Source organism: Cinclus cinclus, unplaced genomic scaffold, assembly GCF_963662255.1.
Source record: "Cinclus cinclus unplaced genomic scaffold, bCinCin1.1 SCAFFOLD_44, whole genome shotgun sequence".
Lineage (NCBI taxonomy): Eukaryota > Metazoa > Chordata > Aves > Passeriformes > Cinclidae > Cinclus > Cinclus cinclus.
In genome coordinates this window covers 363694-382395 of record NW_026912222.1, presented here as the reverse complement: position 1 = coordinate 382395, position 18702 = coordinate 363694, and the positions used below count along the sequence as shown (strand labels likewise).

The 18702-nt window shown below is 48.1% G+C and overlaps 1 pseudogene; it reads right to left on the bottom strand.

Annotated features, from left to right (window-relative positions):
• Positions 1-524: 524 nt before the first annotated feature.
• On the bottom strand, positions 525-18702 carry LOC134057621 (Fc receptor-like protein 2; annotated as a pseudogene).

Here is an 18702-nt window from a genome sequence, read left to right as displayed (position 1 = left end):
GGGCAGCCTTTTCAACTGGATGAGTATTTGAGCTGTTCTGGGCCATAACAAAGAGTAGCTCAGGGCTGGTGATTTCTCACAAGTGCAGTGGTAGTTTTCTGTCTTCTGGTAACTAATACCACGAGCAATGATGGCTGCAGCCTTCTGCTCTCCTGCAGAAGGCTGTGGGAAGGCTGTGGAGCTTTTGAGGGTAGGGTTGTGGAAGACCTCTGTGGTATCCAGTGTGATTCTGACTGGGGAGTTTTCTTGCACATGATGGAGAGTGACCTGCCAGCTGCAGAAATTGTACAGTTAGCCGATGGGGCTTCTGTTGAGGATGACTCCTCTGCCCTCTGAAAGCTCCATTGAGGGATTGAAGACCGCTGCCCTCCAGTGTGGAGTTTTAACTTTGGTTGGAAAGAGACCCCAGCGTAGCACGTCTTCCAAAAATTGCTGGCATTTCTTCTGCATTAATGGTCTCACTTCCAATAGTGTGTGTCCCAGCAGCACCTCTCTTGGGCAGTGCAGCTGGCCAGATATCCCTCCTAACTCTGTAACACAAAAACCCCTAGTCAGGGTAAAACCGTGTATTTTGGGGATGGAAAATTTATTGGTACCAGTTTACAGTTGTGCAAGTTCAGTTAATGCAAAAGGACAATCAAAAATTTCTGTCATAGAAGTATTTTACTGGATGTGTATAACCACACACACCCCTCCTCAGGATGAAGTGAATTACTGTGATTTGTTCTTTTTATTTTACTCTTTAAAGTTTTACACTTCAGTTCCAGTTTTATTGACCAAGCAAGTGTGGTGTGCAGCAGCAGTGCAATGACTCGAGCTGTTAGGGGGATGATACCTCCTCTCCTTCTTTTGTAGGGGGGGGAGTTTGTCCATTTTGAATGGCATTGTTGAAAAGAATGATCTGGTGGTCAGAGCTCTTTGTCTTGTTTTGTGCCTCTTTGGGAGGTTGGGGTGAGATCATGTCTATTGGGACATCCAAATGTCAGAGTGGGGGGTAGGCAGTGGTGCAGCAGAAGAGCAGGTGTGAGGAGGATGAGGGAGTCACAGAGGATTTACACCCCCAAAAGGTGTCTGTGTTGGTTTCAACAACCAACGAGGAGCTAAACTCCAAACAAGCCACTGTCCTTCCCCTCCTGCTGTCAAGGGAGGGACAGTAAATCACAGATGATGACTTAAAGACAACAATTTATTAAAAAATAAAATCACAAAGCAATGGAATGAGATATACAGGATGGAAACACATTTGTTCAAAATAAAGCAAAATGTTTTAAACAGCAAAAATCAAGGTGTTAAGTAGCCCCTTGTAACAAAGATAAAATAGCTGCTGCTTCCCTTAACAGCTCATGTGGCCCAGGAGAACAAAGACAAGATGTTGGTGAGGTTCTCTTGGCTCAACTCTTCCCTCCTGGAACTAAAAAACCCGGGATGTCAGGGGCTTATGGAGTGTTTCTGATGACAGATGGGGATGTGCTGGCATTGCCTAGTGAGCTGCAGACCTGCAGTATCAGTTGCCCTGCTCCCTCTCAGTGACAGCAACAGTGTCTGTATAGGTCAGTTTTGGCTTTTCACTGCTTCTTCCCAGTGGGCCCTTTTGACATCAGCTGAGTTCTCCGTTGGCTTGGTTGGACTCAGCTGGTATTGACTCTGCTGGATTTGGTCTCTTCTGCACTCAGGGGAGGAAGGAATGCCTGGTGGGGGAAGCCAGGCACTGAAAACTGTACCCCTGGCCCCACAGGAAGATCTTTCTGTCCTTACTCCTCTTGTCTGGGAGTAATTCTTGGACATAATGAATTTTGGAGGTGGGATCAAAATTTCAAGGGTGGTTACCTCGCAGAGAACGAATCTGGCTTTTGTCTGGGAGTAATCCTTGGTTATATAGAATTTTGGAGGTGGAATCCAATTTTGGCTATGGGCTCCTGAATGATAATGACATCATAGAAAGGCTTCCTGTGACGAGTGGGAGCTTCAGACAAGTCCTGCCTTAGCCTCAGATTCTGGTAACAGTTTAAATTTAAGGGATCACTCTGAACTGCAAGTTTTAATGATGGCAAATCAGATCTATTTATAAAAATTAGTTATTTATTAAACAGACAAGAGACAACAGATGAAAGATCCTAATCAGACAATAGAAATAGACAATTTGTCAATTCAATTGACAACAGAAAACTAAAGACCTACTAGTAGATTGTAACATAACATAAAACAGTGTACTATAACAAGGTAATGATATTATAGCTAGCAAAAGAAATAGTATTGATTAGAAGGCAAATGTAACTTACCACCAAAATGACAATAATGTACACAGATTCCTTCACTTAACCCCTGGGGAGTAACTGTGAAGCAGATGTCCCTATTCACAAGAGAAACTCCACACATTTCCATGGAAATGTATAGAAGATTTCTGCCTTGTGAAAGCTTGGTGTGGCTTTTAAAATTTGTAAATTGAGGTGTCTGTCAGTTAAAAATCTGGCTTACATTGCCAGGTCTCACTTCAACAGTAAGATGTTTATTGGCAGTTGGGAGATGCCAGACCAGTGTTAAACCCATGGTGCCAGAATAACTCCCTACAAGACAGCTTGTCCTGTTTGAGTTATCTGACTGGTTAACAAGCAATGGATTAGCCCTTGTGGGAGGGTGAGATGCCCTGCTATGGAAGGAGATCACATAGGCCCAAAGTTTCACGTGTAGATGAGAAGCTGTCCAGGGGTGGCCAAGGCCACTAGACCATCTGTCCTGGCAGCTTGGGCAGCTTTCATCTGGGAGCAATCCTTGGATGCATTGCATTTTGGAGGTGGAATCAAAATTTCGGCCATGAGCTCCTGGTCAAGAATGACAGTTCTTTTCCACAGGAAGTAAAGCACATAGGCCCAGTGTTTCAGGTGCAGATGAGAGGAAGCCCAGAAGAGATCAGTGCTAGGCAGACCAGTCTGTCCTGGCAGCTTTTGTCTGGAAGCAATCCTTGGACATACTTCTTGCTTGCTTTGCCTTGTAAACCCAACCCCTTACTTGCCTTGTACTACCTTGCATACCCATCCCTCCCCTTGACCTGTCCACTGCTTTCATTCCTGGCCTTCTCTTGCAAGGCTTACCCCTCCTTTGATTTGCCTTCCGGTGTCTACCTCAACCTTGCATTTCTTTATGGACCCCTCTGTGTTCTTCCTTTGCCCTTCCTCCTCTCCATTGCCTTGCACTGCCTTGCTCACCCATCTCCCAAACTTGACAAGAAAGGGGTTCTTCCAGGTTTTACTCTTGTCCCTGTTTCACATTGGTTGTTTTTTTCTGGGGGGAAGAGGGAGTTCTGTAAACCTGGAAAGTCCTTTGCTGTGTTGTTTTTCCTTTCTTCCCCCTCTCCACTACATTGTCAGAAGTGGACTTCTCCTCCGTCTTGCTTTTGTCCCCTGGGCTGCATGGTCTTTTACTGAGGCTGCCTGTTGGGGGTTGGTTCTCTCCCTTTTCCCTCTGTGGAATTTTCCCCATTGTCATGCTAAGATACCTGTTGACTGGGCCCTGGTGACAAGGGGGAGGGGACGGGAGGGAAGAGGGAAACCCCGCGAGATTCAAACAGCCAGAAGAGGAAGCGGAAGGCTGGGTCTCGGCCCCATTTCCCCCGTGGAGTGCGGACGAGAAGGACGATCGCCGTCTGTGTCCCATCCCTGCCATCCCAGCGTCGGGAAACCACCATCGGACCCTGCCCTGCTGTCTCCTCGCTGTGAACTACCACCATCCAGCACTCTGCTGAGCACCGGGACCCACACCGTGAGCGGAGGGCTCTCTCTCCATCTCTCTCTCCCCCTGGGACAGCGCTGCCATCACCCCCAGCCCTCCTGCGGCTCTGCGGGACCCGCCCGCCCCCAGCACCGGGAACTGCAGCTCAGGGAAAAGGTGCCTGCAGCCAAAAAACACTGGGACTGAGTTACTGTTCTCTTTGTGGGTAATTTCATAGTTGTTGTTGTTCTTGTTTGTCGTGTTAGGTATACTAGTAAAGAACTGTTATTCCTACCCCCATATCTTTGCCTGAGAGCTCTCTTAATTCCAAAATTATAATAATCGGAAGAATCACATATTTTTTTCAGTCCAAAGGGAAGCTTCTGCTTTCCTTAGCAAACACCTGTCTTTCAAACCAGGACACTGCCATACAGGGGGAGGGGACTTCCCTGTCCCATTGTCTTTGCCCTTGGGCCATGCAGTCGGGTATGGCAGCCCCATTTTGGCAGAGGGGCTTCTCTGACATTTTGGTTGCCTTTTTCCTGGGTGACTGCTTCCGTCTTTGCTTTAGAGCCTTTGTATTTTTGGTTACTGCTGTTTCCTTATTAATTGATGTTTTGGTTTTTAGTAAGCTGCTATTTTTTTCACTTTTATCTTCTCACAGTTGTCTCTTGTTCTACTGAAAGGGAAGTTCTTAAAACTAAAGGAGAGGTAGCTTGTTTCTCAGTCTCCACCCTGTTAATAGTCTTAAACTAAGACAAATTTAGCACACAACTGAAGGGGCTTGAAAGAAAAAGTGACAAAATAGCAATATTGTCCAAAATATTTGTATATTGGGTACAGAACTCCCTGGTCACTATGCTTCTGGGTCTATTCATGTGGGTGTGGCACCTTTGTGCCCCTATATGTGGAGCCATTTGCCCACCATGGTGGATGTCCCTTTTTAGATCAGGGAGAGACAAAAATCAAGATTGCTTTGTGGATGCACTTTGTGATATTGGTTTATGGAAAATCAACATCAGTGGCAACGAAGATCATTTTGGATGTGTTTGCCTGTCCAGGTCTGGGATGCTACTTCTGGGGCTTTGTTAATGACTCCATCCAGCCTACTGGGAGAATGGGAGAGGATGATTTTTCCAAGCCTTTCACCTTCTTCTCACCCTTCAGGTCTGACCCATCTTTTTGAGAATGTTGCATTCCCTCAGGATGTTAAAGGACACCATAATTTGTTGCCTCTTGTGGTGGGAATACAAGTTTCCACACATAAGGGGCAAGGCCCAAGAAAGCTTCTTTTCCTGGCCCACATTTATCTGTGTGAGAAGCAGCTGAGAACTTTTTGGTTTCAAATAGGTCTACAGTAGTGACAGAATGTGATGGTACATAGATCTGAGAAGGAAAGTGCATGGCACTGGCGTATCTTGACAGAAGCAGTGTGCTCAATGGCTCCTGTGCTGGCTCATTGTTCTGTGCGAGGAGTTGATGGACATTTCACCCTCTGGGAGAATGAAAATGTATGATGTTGTATAAGGTGAAGAAGGAACCTGCAGAGCACCATGGCTGTGTGTGCAGTGTATTGTACAGCCTGCAAGAGGAGCGTGGCTGCCACTCGGCTGCCTGCCAAATTCCAGTTATCAGTTGTAAGGGGGAAGGTCTGCCACAGCTACCTGTGCTGACACATATTCCTAACTCAGCCCTATGTGAAAGCAATTCCATGTAGCTTTAGACTCTGGGATCCAGAGAACCTGATAGTTGATGTAGCCAAGAAGGAAAGCACAGAGTACACAAGGATATACACAACAGGTGCTCCCTGCCTGAGTGCAGGAGCAGCAGGGATGTGCAGGTCCTGGTATGGAAGTTAGAGGCAGAATTGTCAAGCAAAAGAAATCAAAGAGCTGATCACACCTTTTTCAGCAGCAAAGCATATTTTGCTGAGTAAGCCTAGCAAAGCATAATCTAAAAATGAATGTGACTGACAGTCACATGCTATAAAAGGCCAGTCACACATTTTCACAGCAAGGACTTGTAGCGCACCCCTCTAAGGTGTGTGTGAAGACCTTTCCCATGAATGGGGATGCCCCTCAAGGTTACACCTTGAGGCTCATAAAAGAGATTTGCCCACAGTTGCTGATCGAGGCAAGGAATATCAATCTCTACTTTAAAATTGGGGTTTTTCTAGCTTTAATGAAATTGTTTCAATATTGTTTCAAAAACAGAGCATTATGCTAGAAGTTACAGCTATCTATCCAGTGTACTAGATAATTCTGACTAAGGTATTTTTGTCTAAGCATTATCACTATTGTAATAGAATTAAAGAAATAATTTATTTTATTTATATATTTGGTTAGCCCTTCTTAATCCCGTGAGACAAAGTTGTATAAAGATGGGGTTACAGCTTTAGATCCTTCAGACATAAACCTTTGACCACATCTGGGCCAGGAATTTGATTTAGCCACACCCAGACTCCTCTATGAGAAGGAGTTTAGAAAGCCAGGGCATCATTTCTAAACCTCGTGACACAAGGTGAGGGCTTCTCTAATAAATTTTGTCTGAAGCTCCCATCCTGCCTGAGACAAAGTGGGAGTTAGTTAGTTAGTTAGTTAGTTAGTTAGTTAGTGTACTCAGTGTTATAAAGTTACTCAGAGCAGTTACTCTCAAATTTAAGGCAAGCTGCCCTGGATGTCCAAGTTAAACCTTCTGTGAAGGTACATGACATGCTAGCTGCTCCATAGTCACTACTCTGAAAGAATAATAATACATTAGTTACAGTAAAAACCTACACACAAGTTCTTACATACTGTACTTGCAGAAATGTATTCATGGTATGTGTTTGCTGTGTGGCCTACAAAGCACAAGGAACCAGCTTGTTTTAAGGGAGGTAAACAGGAGTGTCATCTCTGTCCAGTAATACATACAGTTTTGTCCCAGTTCCTTCAGCTAATATTGTTCCATAATGTTGTTCTGATATTGCTCGGGGACTTGATATGGGATAATTGCCAACAGAGATTGAAGGGCTATGAATTGCCTTTTACAGATTGGACTTCAATTTCATGTTTGGTTTGTGACACCAGTAACAGAGTTCCAGTGCTATCCCCCCTAAATAAGGCACAGAAAAATCATCAAATATACCTAAAATACAGGAACTTGAGAATATGATACTAGCAGAGGATGTAGAAGGGGAAAATGCAGAGTACAGAACTATACTGCATTGTCAGGGGTTGTTATATAAATGGTCATTTCTATGGTTAATAGGTTGCAGTCCCACCACAGAATCCATTGGTGTAAACAATTCCACTTATTCTAACATTTTGGAAGGGACACCATCTGGAAGAATTTCAGTCCTCACCATGTTTTATATTTGGGTTATAGTCACAGTATTTTGGCTTGTAATTATTTCTGTTTCCTGCAATGCCCAAAATACAGCTTTAATTCATTTTTTTCGTTGGGTTACAATATATAGCAGAGCCTTGTAATGCCTTGAACCAAAATCCTAGAGATTTTTTTCTGGCTTTTCAGCCCAGTTGTTTGCCGCAATCCCCATAAGATTTTATTGCCTATAATTGTTACTTTCAATTCGAAAGGGTTTCCTTGCCTAGGAGTGTGTAATTTGGCTTGCTCAATCAAAACATTTTTTCAAGTATCAGAGGCTTCTTCTTGTTTCATTGCCAAACAACTTTCTTCCTGGTACATTTCTGCTTTTATAGCATTTTCCAGATAGTGTCTTGGTGTGAGGTAACAGGGGAGTTGAAAGAGAAGAATTTTTTTGCATAGGTATTGACTTTGTCAATGATGAAAAAATTTTGCTGTTAAGTTCCTATTTATTTCTGATCATGGGACACTGACTTTCACAAGATCAGTCTACATTTGTTTCCTCATCACACAAGAGGTAAGTTTTCAGTTTTGCCATGTGATTTTCATTCAGCACCTGCACAGCTGGTTCTGAAATTACAGCCCAGATTTCCCCTAAGGTATTTGCTAGGACTCTCCTGTATTACTAGTAGCTCTGTGATGGCTGGTGTAATCAAGGTCTTCAGTGAAACAGGCACCTCTCTCAAAAGGTGTATTTTGATACTTTTAGTTACTGCTGCCCCATCTAGACTAGATCTTGTAATTAAAAGCGTGAGCCATCCCCACCTGCTGCAGGAAACTAAAACCTTCTGCCTTGAACATCAACTTCTGAGGGATGGCACTAATTCATCAGTGTCTGTATATGCTGTTAAAACTGCTGCACACAACTGTTGATACCACATAGGGGTGGCAATATCCTGCCAAACAGGACCCCTGATACTTTGTCACTGAGCACATCCCTGGTATATCTGATCCTTAACTGCCTGTAGGGCTTAATAGATTTTTTTCACCAGTTAATAAGTGGACAGAGACAGGCCCACTATTCCAAGATTGCAAAATCCATATCAGTTTGTCTTCTCCTCTCTTCTGCTGATAGATCTCCAAAAATTCCATTTTGGAATATAAGTGCACCCCGCCATCTAACAGATCCCTCTGCCCTTCCATTTGTAGGAGGGGTTGTGCTTCTACCACCTCCCTTTCTGCTAAATCTGACTAAAGCTCAACCTTGGAGTCTGAGGACTCATTCAAAATATTTCCATCCCATTCCCCAGGATCCTGTGAATATGACTGGGAAATGGAAATCTTGTTTTGCCCCTATCTGTACTTTTGTTTGTGCCACCACATATTGCTGTTCTACAGTCATTCTACACTGCATTGCTGCTCATAGCACCTCTGTGCTGGAGTATAATTAGATCTTGTGTGATTGCCTCTGCATCTTGTAAAGTCCTGACTTCCTTTTCCAACTCTCACATTGCAGGCACCAGCCAGATGATCAGGGATTCCTCCAAATCTTCTTCATCATTATGGCAGTGAGCAAATCCAAAATGCTCCAGAGATATTCAAACAACGGTGGATGGGTGGATTGAATTCTTGGATTGGCAAGTGCCCTGTTGCTCCTTTTTCATACTGCTTTTGCAAAAGGTGTAGATTTATCAGTGTAACTGATCATTGGGATCAATCTCCATGTAAGTCACAAGGAAACACTGGGCAGTGGGCCTTAATCAATCAATGGGATGGGAGCAGTGTAGCTACTTAAGGGCCAAACTTTTTTACCATAGAAGAAAAAAGAAAGATGTTAGAGAAGGAGGAAGAAGAGGAATGGTCTGGAGTTTTGGACTCTTAGCCTGAATGTGTTATTTGTTGAGAGGAGGGGTTAGTTATAAGAGTTAGATGTTATGATGGTGGAGGATTTTGACAGTGAGGGAGGGGGATCAGGGGAAAATATCAGTTGATAAGGAAAAAACCCAGCTGATATTCTGGTTCCAGTAAAGCTGGGGAATGAAACACTAGATTTTTTTATCTATAGTGGAGCCACACTTTCAGAAGTAACTTGCTGAAAAGGCCTGCTGAGGAAAGTTCCAGTACAGATTTTTGGGGCAGCAGGAAAATAAGCTTTGTAGCCACTCCTACCACCCATGGCATGTATAGCTGGTGACACTAAAACAACTCATCAATTTCTATATATGCCATAATGCCCCCTTCCCTTTCTGGGATGAGATATATTTTGTAGCTTAAATGCACAAAACCATAAACCTTTTCTGAGAATACCATGCAGCTTCACATTCCACCTGAGATAGGCTGGAAATCTCAGATCTGTCTGTTAATGTGTAAACCATTGGAGGACATTGGAGAAAATATTCTGGATGCCATTTCAAATGCAGTGGTCCCCATGGGCCACAGGAAAATGAGGCAAAGCAAAGAATGTGTCTCCAGTTAAGAGAAAAAGCTCAGAACCAAAAGTTAAACCATTAAGAATTAATAAATATCCCATAAAGACAGAAGCACAAAAAGGTCTGGAACCACTGACATACACATTCTTACAATTTGGCATACTCAGACAATGTCAATCTGGCTTTTAGATGCCTTTCTCCAGGTAAAGAAGCCTTGTTCTTGAGAGTGCAGATTAGCACAAGTTTAGGAGCAATCAATCAAATATGCACAGATATACACCCAGCTGTACCAAATCCTTATGGCTTGTCAACCTCAGTGCTGGAAACAAACCCTTATTTTACCATTTTGGCTTTAAAATGCTTTCTCTTATATCCCAAGAGATGAGCAGAGCCAAACCATCTTTGCCTATGAATGAGAGAATCCTGTGGCTGGAAGAAAGTTGCAGTTGCATAGTGCTCCCTCAAGGATTCAAAAATAAGCCCACTTTATTTGGTGGTTTTGGCAAAAGTAGAACAATGGGAAAAAGGTAACAGTGTTTTTCTTTTAGAATGTGTAGATGACATCCTAATTGGAGCTGACAAGGAACAAACCTTCTTAAAAGTGACCATAAGCCTGCAGAAATTTTTGGGACTTGCTGGAATTTCCAGGAAAAAAAGGTAAGACCAATGCCTTAGCTTTAAGGTATCAAAAGGTATCATATCCCCATTTCGCACGCAGAGAATTATGTCACTCAGAATTTCTTGTATTCTTGTCTTTCATGTTTTCCGTGGAGTAAGACTGCCACCCTCCACTCGCTATTTTGAACTGCAGAGCGTGCTTTTGGGGGCTTGCTTCGATTTTATGCAATTCCATCGTTGTTATAAGTATATATTATAATATTGGCCTTTCACAAACATTAAAACAAATGCTATATGTATAATGTTGGAAAACTTTGCTGTATTAATAGGTTCTTTTAGTTCTGCTATTAACAAAACTTAGAAATAGTAGTGTGATAAATATATTTTTCTTGGACTATAACATGGTGATGTAAAAAGCTTTTGTTCATGTAACTAACTCAGAAAATAGTAAAAAGATAATCAGAAAATTCTTCACATCCTATCTGGATGAAGACAGGGGTGATGAACAACAGAACTCCAGGGAAAGGATTTATTGATCTCTGTTATCAGGGAGTGCACTGACAAGAAGGAGTCACAAAGAAAAATAATAAAAAAGTAAAAATGTTGATTTCTAGGTTGGGGGGGGGGAGGGGATTATTTTGAATAATGCATGAAAGTCTATGAATATGCAACATGTTGATGCATTTATAGAAGTGTTCTCTGAGTTAGTGTGTGCTCTTGGCTGAATGCCAAGCATCTGGCCATTGTAACATTTTGTTTTATTGTTATTGTCTTTTATTAAACTTTTTAAAGTCTGCCAGGAAACGACTTCATTTTTCACAGAATCAAGGGAACATGGAACATGTCTGGCTGGCTTGGGCTCCTGTGGGCTGCCTGACAGATCTAGCTGACCTTGCCATGTTGAGAGCTGCTTCTCATCTGCCCCTAAAGCACTGGGGCTCTGTGCTTTTGTTCCTATGGAAAAGAAACGTCCTTTTCCTCCAGGCGTCTGTGAAAAACGAGGATTGCTTTCCTGATAAATTTTAAACGGTTTAATAAAAGACAGTAAGAGGCAAACAATAAAACAAAACATTATAAGGGCTGGGTGCTTGACATTCAGCCAAGAGCACACACTATCTCAGAAAACACTTCTTTAAATGCATCAACCTGTTGCATGTTCATAGACCTTCATGCTTTACTAAAATCATTCCCCCCAACCTGTAAATAAACTTTTTTCTCTTTAATTTTTTTTTGGCCTCCATCTTGCTTTGCACCTCCAATAATGGAAGATCATTAAATTATTTTCTCGGGGTTCTGGTGTGTCACCAATAATCTAAAAATGTGAAGAATTTCCTGATTATCTTTTTTTTTACCATTCTCTGAGTTAGTTACATGAACAAAAGGTTTTTGCATCACCATGTTATATTCCAAGAAAAATATATTTATCACACTACTATTTCTAAGTTTTGTTAATAGCAGAACTAAAAGAAACTGTATTAATACAGCAAAATTTTCCAACATTATACATATAGCATTTGTTTTAATGTTTGTGAAAGGCCAATATTATAATATATACTTATAACAATGATGGAATTGCATAAAATCGAAGCAAGCCCCCAAAAGCACGCTCTGCAGTTCAAAATAGCGAGTGGAGGGTGGCAGTCTTACTCCACGGAAAACATGAAAGACAAGAATCCAAGAAATTCTGAGTGACATAACTCTCTGCGTGCGAAATGGGGAGGGATTTTTTGGGAGCAGTTCGGGAAGTCTCGTGACTATCACGATGTCTGTAAAGTCGAGGGAACAGTGCCTGATGGAACCGTGTTCATGGAGCGACACCCTTAGCACATTCCCGAGATCAGAATTAATGCCTTAAGTTTTAGCTTAATATTTTCCAGATTCTGTACTGCCTTAGTGTGTAACTCTGAACTTCATGTAAAGCGTTAGCAAGTTCTCGTCACTGTTCAGTCAGACAAAACAATCCTTTTCCAGTCCCAGAACCAAGGAAGCCACTGCAGCTTCAGACCCAAAAAGTGTAATTTATACAAAAAGTATAAATTGCAAATTGAGGAGAGCAATCTGGGAGGATGGGACTGCATAACCTGGAGCTGGAATTGGACAACCCAATATATGAATGGAACAAAACTTTAAAAAGTGTGAAAAGTCGTGACTTGGGTCCATCTTGGGTATAGCCTCTTGTACTGCCCAAAATGTATAATTGGAATTCTTTTAATAAATTCCTGTTTTATTCCTTGAACTCTGTCCAGCCTCTGTTCCAGGCCAGCCTCTTTGTGCATCAGAATGAATGAGTACTTTAACAGTTCAATGAATTCATTTGGATTAGGGAGAGGACTCCTTGGAGGGGTTTGGGGAGTCCCTTGCTGAGGGTTTCATGAGGGGGGTTGAGACCCCCAGCCCTTGCTGGGAATTTGGGGGTCTTGGGGGGGCTGAGGGTCCCTTGCTGAGGGAGTGGTGAGGAGAGGTTGAGACTCCTGGCCCTTGATAGGGTTTGAGGGGTCCTGAGGGGGTTATGAGGGTTCTTTGGTAGTTTTGGAAGGTGTTGGGGGGTCCTGAAGGGGCTGAGGGTCCCTTGGTGAGGGTGTGGTGATGGGGGAATGAGACCCCCAGCCTTGATGGGGACTTCAGGAGGGTTGTGTGGGGGCCCAGGAGGGGGGGGTCCTGAGGCGGGTGAGCCCAGACTGAGCCCCCCACCCCTCATTGGGATTTTGAGGGGTCCTGAGAGGGCTGAGCCTCACTGGGATTTGTGGGGGAGGTGTCCCAAAGTAAGGGGACTGAACCTCCCACCCCTCACTGGGGATTTTGGGGGGATCTTACAGGAGCCTCTAAAGGGGGAATCCTTGGATTTCAGCATGGGGTCCCTGCTGGGGAGGCCAGAAGGGCATTTTTATGGATAAACCCATTGGATTTCAATGTAAGGACCATCCTGGGGAGGCCAGAAGGGCATTTTTAGGGATAAACTTGGATTTCAACCTGGAGATGCTTCTTCCAATTCCTGGACCCAGTGTTCTCCAGCTACTGCTTTTTGACACCCAAAATTGTAACTTTGACCCCATGGGAATATTCCTGATATTCCTGCTGTGTTGGAACTCATCTTCTCTCTCAAAACCAAATATCCTCAAATTTTGTGGCTATTTTTGGGCTGAAATCCCTCAAATCTCAACGTGGGTGTTGGTTTTCAGGGATCCCTCTGGATCCTCCTGTTGTTGCACTTTGCTCTGGGTTGGCGAAGTCTGATTAATTCCAGGGATTTCTGAGCTGCAGCAAAGTGCAAGGGGTGTGAGGGGCTGTCAGGACCTGCTGGTGGCTGGTGAATCCTGCAGAAATCCCGACTGGGATTTGGCTCTGTCCCAGCTGACCCAAGTTCCCAATTCTTTGATTTGCCCGTGTGGTAGAAGCTCTGGGAGCGAGGCGAATTCTGTACCTGGATGAGCCAACTGGGGGAGCAGTGTTCCTAGGCTGAGGGGGGAGGGTTTTGTGAGCATTGGGAGGAAATTTTCCCTCCTTTTTGAGCATTTAAAATGCTGGGAATGGCCAAAACAGCCCGTTGGGACTGGCCCTGAGGCCCCAGGAATCCTTGGCACTGATTCTCTGAGGAGAGGGGATTTCAGGGAGCTAAAGGACATTGCTGGGCTTTGGCAGAGCTGCTGTGGAGACAGAAGGAATTCAACTGCCATGGCCTGATCCTGACTGCCCTGGAAAATGGGGAGGCTCTGGACACCTGCCCCCCCACCCCTGGCCCAGGGCCTTTGTGACATCATCGTGTGGGGAACACCACAGAGGAGAGGTTTGGGAAAGATGAAACTAAAATCCAGAGCCTCCTGAAGGCCACTTTGGCCATCAGAGCAATGAAGATCCAGGACCCTGCCAGCTTCCTCTAGTGGAAGAACTGAGCTGGGGGAAATGTCTGAGGTTTGTTCCTTGTTGGGGAGATTTCCCTGGAAATTGTTCCTTTTGTGACCTTTTGAATTCTGACCCTTGTTGCTGTTGTTTTTGTTCTCTTGTTGCTGTTTACAGGAAATTGTTCTTCTTTCAGCCCTTTGGGACCTTTACCTTTTGTGCCTCCACTGGCAGGAGGAGGGTCAGCAGCCCCTGGTTTTTAGTGGCAGCCCAAAATTGGAGAATCTCATTCCTAAAGCCCGACAGAGCTGAACAAAGAAACATCATCTCTGGCAGTTGAACCAAAAAGCTGCATTTTGGTGCCAGGAAGAGGGCAACAAGTCCTGTGTTCTCCTGGCACTGGGAGGAGAGGTGGGGAGCCATGAGTATACTGGGAGCACTAGGAGGGGGAAAGGGGAGCACTGGGTACCCTGTGTAGCCCTGCCCCAGCTTGTGATCATCACCCCAGGCAGGATGGGCAACCACGGGAGCCATGGCATGGGGACTCCCAGTGTCCCCAGTGTCACAGCATGCTCTCACAGGTGCCACTGGTGTCCTGAAGTCACCCGTGGGGTCCTGGCAGTTCCATGTGGGTCACCTGGGATTCCTTGAGGGGACAGTGAGGGGGGGGCCTGTAAGAGACATTGGTTCTGGGGAGCTGACTTGGGGTGACACTTGTGGGTGCCATGTCCATGTCCCAACCCATCCCCTATACTCACCTGCCTGCTCAGTGTCCAGCACCTCCCCCTCTTCCAGGGGAGCTGGGGGCTCTGGGGGGGCCCTGTGGGGATAAGGGTGTGTGGAGGGGTGTCTGGGGAGGGGGAAACAGAGTCACAGCTGGAGCCCCCACACACCTGTCCTGGGATTTCATGGCAGCTGCAAGAAAAAGGGGAGGGGGTGAGCATGGGGTCCCTGGGGAACCCAACCCCACCTGGGACCTTTAAATGGCCGCTGGTCCCCATAGCTCCCACCAGACACTGATTTCGACTGTGCTCCCAGGCCCCCTGCACCCAAAACCAGCCCTGAGGAGCCCTAGAATACCTGAGCCACCCAGGTACTCCAACCCCCCCCAGGACCCTGCAACAAACCATGGGACCCCTGAATCTTCACAGGGCCCCTGGGCACCTCTCAAGCCCCAAAGAACCCCATTAATGGAATGCAGGGAACCCTCCAAACTCCTCCAGGATCCCTGCATGACTCTCCAACACCTCCCTAAAACCCCTAGGAGCTTTCAATGACATCCCAGTATTCCTCAAGGCACTTCTTAGGACACCCCAGGACCCTCAAAAATGTCCCCAAACATGTGAGCACCCCAAGCAAAGGTCACTGGGGGCTCAGCTTCCCCCAGGTCAGGGGCTTTAGGTGATGCCCAATGGTCCCCCCGGTCTGTGGGTTTTCCCCCCAATTCCTGCAGGATCTTGTCCACTTCCATTGTCACCCACCCCGGCGGTACCACCAGCGACAGCCCCCAATGACAGCCAGGAACAGGAGCAGGAACAGGAGGGTCCTGTTGACATTCACAGTCACTGCTGGGGACAGAGGGGAACACACCGGGGTCACCCTGAACCTGGGGGTCCTGAATACCCCAGTGACTCTGTGTTGCCCCCCACCTGTTAGCCAGTGTCCCTGTGGTGTCACCTCCAGGGCCAGCTCTGGGCTGAGTACCTGGTGCCCATCCAGCTGGTTGGTGGCCATGCACTGATAGGTGCCCGAATGTCCCACATTGATGTCCCCAAGCTCCAGGAGGGGACCCCAGGCTACCTCCTGCCCATCATGCAGCCAGGTGAAGGTGACAGGGGCTGAGCCCACCTGCACCGAGCAGCACAGGGTCATGGGGTCACCTGGGTGCACCTGGAGTGCCGGGGGACCGGGGGTGGTGGTGGCATTGGCCATGGGCACTGTAGGGACAGAGACCAGGCTGGGACCTGGTGGGGGAGGATGTGGATGCTGTGGGTGGGGCCACCCTCAGCCCAAGGGTCCCACTTACCCAGGATTGTCACATTCAGGGGGACGCTTTCAGCCATGCTGTCCGCCTTGCTGGCCTGGCACTGGTAGTGGTCGCTGTCACTCTCCCCAACATGCCGTGGTTCCAGGCGGGGGCTGGTCCCCAGTGGTGCCCCCGAGCCCTCCTGGTGCCAGGAGAAGGACAGGGGATCTGTCCCCATGGCCACCGTGCAGCTGAACACCAGGTGGTCCCCCAGTGCCACCTGTCCCCCGGGGGGGCTGCACCGACAGGGGCACACTTGAGAGTGGGACCCCTGTGGGGCGACACAGGTGAGGTGGGATAGGAGAGGGATGGGGATCCAGGGTCAAAGAAGGTGACCAAAGGAGGAGTGCAGGTACTCAGAGACCATGGAGGGACCTCAGGGAGAGACTGAGGAGAGAGAGCAGAACCTCCGAGAGGGATGTGGGAGGTTCAGAGAGGGGTGCAGGAAGGGGGGTTTGAAGGCCAGGTACAGAAATGAGACCAGAAAACGAAGCAGCAACATGGAAAAGGCTGTGGTATGCCAGGGGGAGATGGCAGGCATGTGGAGAGGACTGGTGACACCCAGGGAGGGAAACAGGAATGGATGAAGGACATGGGGAGGGTGTCAGGGATGGGTGTCCCCAGGCAGGACAGGGGTTCCCGTGGGAGGGCTGTGGGGGCTTCCTGTGCCCATCCCTGCACTCACTGCACACTGTGACGGTGGTCCAGTTGCTGCTCTTCCCACCTCAAAGCTCACATCGCAGCTGTAATTCCCCAAGTGGGAGACCCCCAAGGCGGGCACCAGGACATGCGGGCACTGCCTGTCCTGGTAGAAGATGTACAGGAGAGGGACTGGGAGCTGCAGGGGGCTGGGGGTGCTGAGGCAGCTGAGATTGAGGGAGGACCCCTCGGTGAGCTCGGGGGGACCCTCCATCACCAGTACCGTGAAGAGCTCTGGGAAGGAGATTGGGTGTGCAGGAATTGACCCTGAGTCTGCTGTGAAGGGGCTGTGGGAGTACTTAGGTGTGGGGTGTGAGGGTGCTTACCATGCACTGTCACTGTCACCTGTTCAGACACATCCCACACTGACAGTGATGAGCTCCTCCCGACGCTGCAGCGATAGTGGCCGCTGTGCTGCAGCTCCAGGGGAGACAGGAACAGCTCGGTCCCACGGTGCTGCCACCACAGTGACTGCCCCTCATCGTGGTAGAAGCGCACTAGAGGGACCGACTCCTTCTGCCTGAGCCGGCAGCGCAGTGTCACCGTGTCCCCTTCCAGCAGCGCCCTCGCCGGCACCTGCAGCACTGGGGTGGCTGTGGGACAGGAGGCAACAGAAGGAACCAGGGGTCCCCCATTGCAACAGGGTGGTCTCGTCGAACTGGGATGCACTGGTGTGTACAGGGGATGCTCCAGTGCTGCTCTGGGATGTCCCCGTGTGCAGGGCACAGGCTCTGGTCACACGAGAGGTGTGACCCACAAAGCTGAGCTCACCCAGAGCTCTCGGGGCTCCTGCAGGTGCCAGGGTGGGGGCACAAAGACCACTCACCATTTACAACGTGCATGGGGGGGCTGAGCCCACTGCCGGGTCTGTCACACGTGTAGGTGCCACTCTCGGTGACAAGGAAGCTGTCGCGTCCCTCCTGCCCCCAGCGCCGCCCGTCCTTGTACCAGGTGGTGGCACCGGCGGTGCCTGAGCCCTGGCAGGTCAGTGTCACCCGGTCCCACAGCACCGCTGGCGTCCAGGGGGGCTGCACGAGGAGCTGGGTGGTCTGGGCACCTGCGGTGACAGGGGACACCAGACTGCCAGGGCCAGCGCGGGGCTGGGGACAGTGGGGCGGGGACATGGCATCCCCCGAGGACTCACCAGCGAGACCGAGGGTCTGGGCTGGAAGGGAGAAGGGACAGGGCTGAGTGGGGGTGGCCCTGCAGGGACAGTGGCATAGGGGGGACCTGGGGTGTGTGGGCCAAACTGTCCCCACAGGACAGCAGTTCTCATGGGAAAATGCTCAGGGATGATCCCCAACAGGCCTGGAGAGGCTAGGGGAGAGCTCTATGTCACGTCTGTCCACAGCCACACCTCTTGTGAACGATTCCCTGGGGACGGGGACAGTGTGGCTATCCTGAGTTGAGGCTGGACATGGCAACACCACTGACACTTGATGCTCGTATGGATCATCGCCACTAGCCCTGCAGAACCTATCCCTATGGCCACATTCCCATAGCCCTGTGCCCATGATCCCATTCCAATGGTACCTGTCTCCATAGCCCCTCTGCAAGACACAGGTTTACCTGTCCCTGTCCCCCCAGGTGCCCCCACTCCAAAGTAGCTGTTGCCATTTCCTTGTCCCCACATCCCTATCCCCCTATTCCTGTTCCCACATCCCTATCCCACATCCCATTCATCACATCCCCTTCCCTCCATTCCTCTCCCTGAATCCCATTCCCATATCGCAGTTCTCCTGTTCCTGTGTTCCAGTCCCTGTCCCCAGAGCTGCCCCAGCCACAAGGTTGCTTTTGCCACATCCTTGTCCCCAAATCTCTGTTCCCCTCTTCCCACCCCCACCTCCCAATTCCCCTGTTCCTGTCCCCCTGCTCCTGTCCCCAGGGACACCTCAAGATTCTGGTCACACTGGGGTCCATGCCCATGCAGTGGCTCTGCTGGCCTTGGGGACCTCAGGGGACCCCACAGCCCCCCTTTGCCCTCTCCCCACTGGTCTCTGCTTCTCCAGGGCCCATCCCCGGCACGTCAGGCCCGTGCCCGGGGCACTCACCCCACAGGAGCAGTGCCACCTTCCCGGCCAT